Below are 6,941 nucleotides of genomic sequence, written 5' to 3'. Positions count from 1 at the left end.
CTTTCTAACATGTGATTTCATGTCGATGTTTACAGAGCCAATTATATTTTTATTGGTGTCTTTTTTCACAAAAGGAGCAGCATACTTTTGAGAAAGTGCCCCAGTATTGAATAGGCCCAAGGGAAGAGCTCAGGAACGTTATTTTAGAAGATTCCAGCTCTGCAGACAATTTGGCCTCATTTTTTATTCACTCTCACTTTCTTTATCTGATAATCAAAGATATATCCTTTGAAAACCTGAATGTGTGTCGCCTCATGAATGTATAAGCCTCAATTTTCAGTTTTGTTGAAAGATTAATTTCATATACAGCGAGACTTCAATCTTTTTTCTGCTTCAGCATGGATGTCTGCTCGACTTTGCTCATGAATACATTTTTTTAAATCCTTGGCTGGGGGGAATTAAATCTCACTTTAGAAGTTCTGGATGTTATCAAGTTCCTTCACAGGATTTTTTTTTTTGACGCCAGTGGGTCTTTATGTGTAGGAGTCTGGCAACAAATCACCCAGGGAACTGAAGCCATGCACCTTTAAGCTGCGTCTGCTCTCTAATTCATACATTCTCCACAGGGGACATTTAAAATGGACCCTCTGTGATTGATTCCCTTCCACTCAAGTTGCTCTCATTTATCTTACAGCCTAGGCTGGAGCTCACAGTCATTTATTAACCACCGGCTCTTCCGCAATGTGCACACACTTTCACTTTGAATGTCCTGAAAACGCACTGTTAGTCGTCTATTTAAAAATAAAAAAACTAATCCTTCTCTCATTCATCAGAAGCCACATTGCGGTTCCTGTCAGTACTACAGGGAAGTATTTGCAGTGAACCTCATGAGACAAACAAATCTATTTATTTCCCACTTTGTTCTTTCATTTCCACATTGATGCATCGCAAAATCCTGCTAGTCTATTTTGGTTTGTGAACAAAGAAGCTGTTGGGAGAAATTTTTCTCTGATGTAGTCTGATGCCTGTAATCTATATTCCATGACTTCATGCACTTCCTTATCAAGCCATATGTTAATGGAAATGTTTGGCTTTTGAAATAGCCTCTGGATATTCTATGGCCTTCTTAGTTGTCAGAAGCCTGCAGTTTAAGCTGTCACTCAGGTCCCATTGTTACTGATATAAGGCCAGGACACTCAAAACACATGGGAGGAGTGAGTGGGAATCTGACAGATGGGGGCTTGATAACCTCACAGAATACTTCAGACATCTCTATAGGGCACAAGGAGCCTTACGCTTTCAGTCAGCACCTTCAGCCACATCCATATTCACGGGAGCCGTGTTTAGATTGTATCACTGATACCAGATGTCAAACATGTTTGACTGCATTCATTATAGACATCGGATACAGAAAAAAGTCTATTTGCGACCCACGCATGGCGGATTCCTCCAGATGGGCATCAGGTTGCTCAGAGGACGATGGATGCCATGATTTTGTTGTTCGTGTTTTAAGGCAATGACCCCTGACCCCCACAGAAGGTCACCTCTGACATGCCTTGGGGAGGGTTCACACTGTGGGTCACGCCGGTGTCAAACTCTCACCTCCTTGGCTTTATTGCTTCGGAGAGTTTCGGGAGGGGGCACTGACATGGCTGTCACAGCGAGTCCAATCATTCATCTGTGATAGGCAGGGTCCTTTGGCTCCCCAGAGACTCCCATTTGGAACACTGATAATTAAAGCCCCGAAGAGCAGCTGATGAATATAGACATGGTGGACATTGTAAAGTTGTCGCGTTCAAATGTAAATTAAGTAGTAGCAAGAAAAGTGTGTATTCCTACAGTACTGTAGACCAGTGATTTCCAACAAGGGGTACTTGTACTCTTGGGGGATACTAAGATAGAGAGAAGCTCAACCAATCTGACAAAGAAGAAAGTGAGGATTTGACTAGAAAATACTGAGCTGTAACACCTGAGCACATATAAATGTTGTGACAGTGTGTGAAAACTAGCTACAGCAGGCAAGCAGAGAAGTCTAAACTACTAAAAGGAATGGACAGATGGTAGTAATCTAAAAGTAACTGATAAATAGTTAGCTTAAAGTATTGTATAAATGGTTGGTTAGCTAAAAAAGATAATAGGAAATACAAATAATGGATACACTTTAAAAAGAAACAAACATTATTAGGAAAATGGTGAAAAAGCTAAAAGCAGTGGATACATGGTTGAAAAAGCTTCAAGTATTACAAATGTCAGTGTCAGCAAAAATATAGCAAAAAGTAGGATGTTAAATTATGTTTAGTCTCTGCAACTCCAAGAAGTAGACCTGACCAAACTGATCTAAACATTGAAACACAATTGTGTAATGTTCACTGTTATATAATCACGAGTGTACAGCATCCAATTAAAAAGTTTAAAATCCATATGAACACATGGTACATGATGGGTGGCATCGATAAAAGAGTACTTTAGTTAATCAGACAGAGCAGTGGTACAGTCAGACCAAACTGATTGGGAACAAACTCTTCACATGTGCAAAGAAGCTTGCATGTGTACACCCACACACCGGATAACGATATTAACACAGAAGAAGCCAGGCGCATTGCCCACCCATTTTAACAACCCCCAAGTTGAGACAAGTCTGTGATTATAATCTATTTCCCTGTGTTTGTGTATGGGAAAACCTGCTGTCCAGACAGCGGAAGTGAGCAGTCTCTCCCTCATTACCCTTAAAGGAGGCTCATATGGCGAGTGGGTGATATTAAAGTGGAGGAGGTTAAAATTGGCTTGGAGCCAGTGTGTACTCCATCGTCACTGACCAAGTGTGCAGCATAGTTGGGACATGACAACTAAAATCTGATGAATTATATAATAACAAATCATAACTAAGCAACATCTAATACAGTACAAACAGTTTTTAAAAAAAGAGGGTATTAACTCAAGCTCTCCTCACTTTCTTTTAAGTATTTATGTAACAGTTAAATACTGCTTTCCCCAAATGTAAGACTTAAAAAGCAGAAGTATTCCCCTCTCTGTGAGGTCAGTTGTGTCTGATAATGAACATTTGTTCTCTCTAGAGACTAATCCCCTCTTGTGATATTAAGCTGGAGGTTAGTGCAAGCTGACCTGTGTCCTGTAGGTGCACTCATAAACACACTTAAATCTGTTGTTGAGACATAGAAGGAGTAAATCACAGACATATCAGGGTCTTTGCGGCCGCCTTGGTTATATTGCGGTTCAAGTCCGAATAAAAGAGATTCTATCCTGCTCCCTCGCTGCTCACAATTATGTTGTTAGCCTGCCATTGACCGAGATCGGTGATTATTAGCTGAACAAGTCAGCACCACAGACGTGGAGCAATTGAAATTCCCCTGGTCAAAGTCAGATCATGACCCCCCCCCCGCCGACAAACGCCAGAGCAACCGGAAATGACTTTGCGCTTTGATATAACAGCACATGATCCTCAGGCATTTTAAGAGGTATTCTATCCCTTTTAAGAAAGACTCTGGTTAAGCTGATCAGAATGAACTCATCAGGGCTGTGTGGCGCTCAGGTCGGGGGAAAGCTGCTCCTAATGCAGCCATTAGATTAATTGTGGTAATTTATCATAGATTTCGTTAAGCTCTTCCTTTTCCTTACAAAAGTCTGACTCTTGTCCAAGTTAGACAGTAAGAGATGCACTTACTGATTACGCTGGGTTTCTGAATAGAGTATTTGATTGACTAATTTAATTTATTTGATAATTGAACAATGCATCCACTCTGCACAACAAACAACACAAAGAGTAAGACCACATAAGGATATACACGTTCAGAGGCAGAGTGGCTTTCATGTTTAAGCTCTCTTCATGACATAACTCATTATTAATACTAATATTACTCAGCAATATTACTGGAAAACATCTTTTCAAGGCCAATTTAAAGATTCACTCAGACTAGACTTGTCTTTAGCCGAATAAATAAATGTGTTTTTACATATCAGACTCTAAAAACAAAACAGTATAACATTTAACAAAACCCTTCCTAACTCAGTGTGCACTTACTAGCTTACCACTTTTAGGACTTCTCATCCACGTTGGCTTAAAGTGAAGCGTAACATTTCTGCTGATGAAGACTGCGTCAAACTGCTGTTTTAAAGGAAAAGAAAGAACTTAATATCATAAAAAATTAAATTAGCTTTAATCTTCTTGTGGAATTAAAATGAGTGGCCATAAAGAACGAGACCTGGTGTTGTTTTATATTCTTCTCATTGTCAACGAACCCCCTGAAAATACAAAAACCCAACAATAAAGTCATCCTACTGACAAGTACACACTTTGCTGCTGTCGCAAAAACTCGCTTGTGCACCAAATGTGTATCAATCCACAGCTGAAAATAGTCCCCAGCGAATACACTATTTACTCATGTTTGAGTTGTGTTTGCTAACAAACACATGCCACAATCAAATGCCTTTCCATTTAAAGTATTGCTTTTCTTTTAAACTACCTCAACTGGTCAAATTAAGGGATCTTTTAAAATCAAAACACATCATCCAGCCTCTGTCTGAGGCTGTTTCTGGTTTCCTTATACTGTATACATTTCATGTGACCATAAGATTAAGAAGGACTTACGTTGAAGCTCACACTGTTCAGCACCTCGCTGTGTGTGTGTTCACAAAGTAAGAAATGTTTGGGATTTGTTGAATATAACACAAATATAGAATATTACCAGCCTTATCCTTTAATTAGTGACAAATAGGTCCATAAATGGTCAGATTCAACTTGTGTACGTGGATGAAACGTGTAGAATAAAACAAATTCTGTTTGAAAGAGTATGTACTAGCTGACTAAGTGTGCGTTTATTTTATAATGTGTGTGTCAACTGATAGAAGCTCACAACAGTGTGTATCATTCAGTAATTTACAGTACAGTAACTCTTGAGTGTATATAGTGTGTGTGGACTCATATAGCAGGATAGAAATATGGCATGAATAAATCCCATGGTGCATCACTGCCGGCATCCCCTGTGACCTCATGTGATGAAGAAGCAGGAGATTTTGTGGCCGCTGCATGCTAATGGAGGATTAAGGTATTATTTAGTTAAAAGACTTTCTCTCTCTCTCTCTCTCTCTCTCTCTCTCTCTCTCTCTCTCTCTCTCTCTCTCTCTCTCTCTCTCTCTCTCTCTCCACGTGACCTTTTAATTATTGATTTCCAACTCGCTCTCTCCTCTCATCGCTCTCCTTCTTCCCTTCTATCTCACTGCCACTCCCTGTATGTTTTATCTTTCTGGCTCTTTTTCTTCCAACAGAAAAGCACTCACAACAGCCGCACACACACACACACACACACACACACACACACACACACACACACACACACACACACACACACACACACACACACACACACACACACATGCAGTTCTTCTGGTCTTTTTTTCTACCACTCGTTTATCCTTCCTCTGATTCTCCCTGACTTGTCTCCATATTAAAATGCATAGCTGCTGGCCGTTTGCTGCAGTGTCAGCATGGGGGGGGGGGGGGGGGGGGGGGGGGGGATAGCGAAGGTAATTCATACCCGGCTGTCACCCAGACTAGAGGTGAGTGAGCGCACCTCGTCCCTGAGGAGGCGACCAGAAATGATCCCATGCAGAGGAGCTCAGAGGCATCAATAATCCAGCGCCTCTCCCTGCACTAACGACAGCCTCGCACAGTCTCATTAAACACTGCACGCTCCTCGTGCTTCCATATTTGTACAGTTGGAGCCCACGTTGAGATGAATGGGAGACTCAAAGTGCATCTCCCTCCAAGCACAAACCCCCGCATTCATAGGTGTGAATGAATAATCTTATTTGGTTCACTCTGGAGATAATGCAACCGTCCGCTTGATGGGATGCGATGCCTGCTCACCCACGAGAGGTTTGGGTATATTTTCCATAGAGCACCAGCCCAGCCCCGTGGGACGCTACTGTAAATAGGCTGTCACGGCTCTCATTGGGGCTCTGTTAGCAAACCTAGCAGCACACATGCTGAAAAATACAGTTGCACTCTCAGTGACATGTGACTCTCTCAAAAACCTCTTCAGGGTCTAAGAAAAATAAACTCGATTTTGGCTCTCTGGCTGGAGTTTTTATTATTGTTCTTAAAATGGAAATGAAATGAAAATGTTTCAATAAACTCAAAATCTATAATTGGTTTTCAACTCTCAGAAGAGTTTGCAACTGTTAAATAAATAACACCAAAATTGGAGCTAAAAGGTTTTCGCCATTTGAGCAGACAACATGGAGAGATATCAACGCACAAAAGGAAATACATAACCACACAACATCCATGTGTCAACCTCGAATCCCTGATTCAAGCCGTACCTGCATTCTAACCGTAACCCTAAAACTGATGCATTGAGAGAAGAGGTCAAATACAATGCCCTCACTTTGGCAGATGCATATATAGCTAACAAGCCAGGCCACTGCCAGGATACTGACACAGTTCAAAATAGACATTAAGGTTCACCCTCCCCAAAATGCCTCCCAGCTCCATTCCTCCTCTCTGCATTGCCTTCAGGTTAATTCTGTCCAGGGTATTCCCGGAATCTGTCTCAGCATAAAATAATCCAGGGACAGGTGCTCTCTAATTTTAAGTGTAGGACCCGAGGATACGGGTGTCACGGAGAGGGCTGAGAACCAGAGGATGTTAAAGTCGGTAAAAAAAAAAAGCAGCATGTTGCATGTGCAGAATCTCATTTACACTGTGCGTCTCTCACACACTATTCTCAAGGTTCCCCTGAGGAGGTCCGGACCTGATCTCAGGGCAGAGAAGTGAACTGACAGTGAACTCGTGATGCACTGCAAGAATTCCGCCCGTTGTTGCCATGGCAACGGCACCTGCAGACAGATGAAAGCGTGCTCAGTGACACCTCAGAACCACCTCCACTGTGTCGTGAAAGTATGATTGAAGTGTGTGTGTGTGTGTGTGTGTGTGTGTGTGTGTGTGTGTGTGTGTGTGAGTGTGAGGTGAGAAAATGAGCAAG

The sequence above is a fragment of the Pholis gunnellus genome (genome assembly GCF_910591455.1).
Source record: "Pholis gunnellus genome assembly, chromosome: 2".
Classification (NCBI taxonomy): Eukaryota; Metazoa; Chordata; class Actinopteri; order Perciformes; family Pholidae; genus Pholis; species Pholis gunnellus.
The sequence above is the reverse complement of the archived record's forward strand: the minus strand, read 5'-3'. Positions refer to the sequence as shown.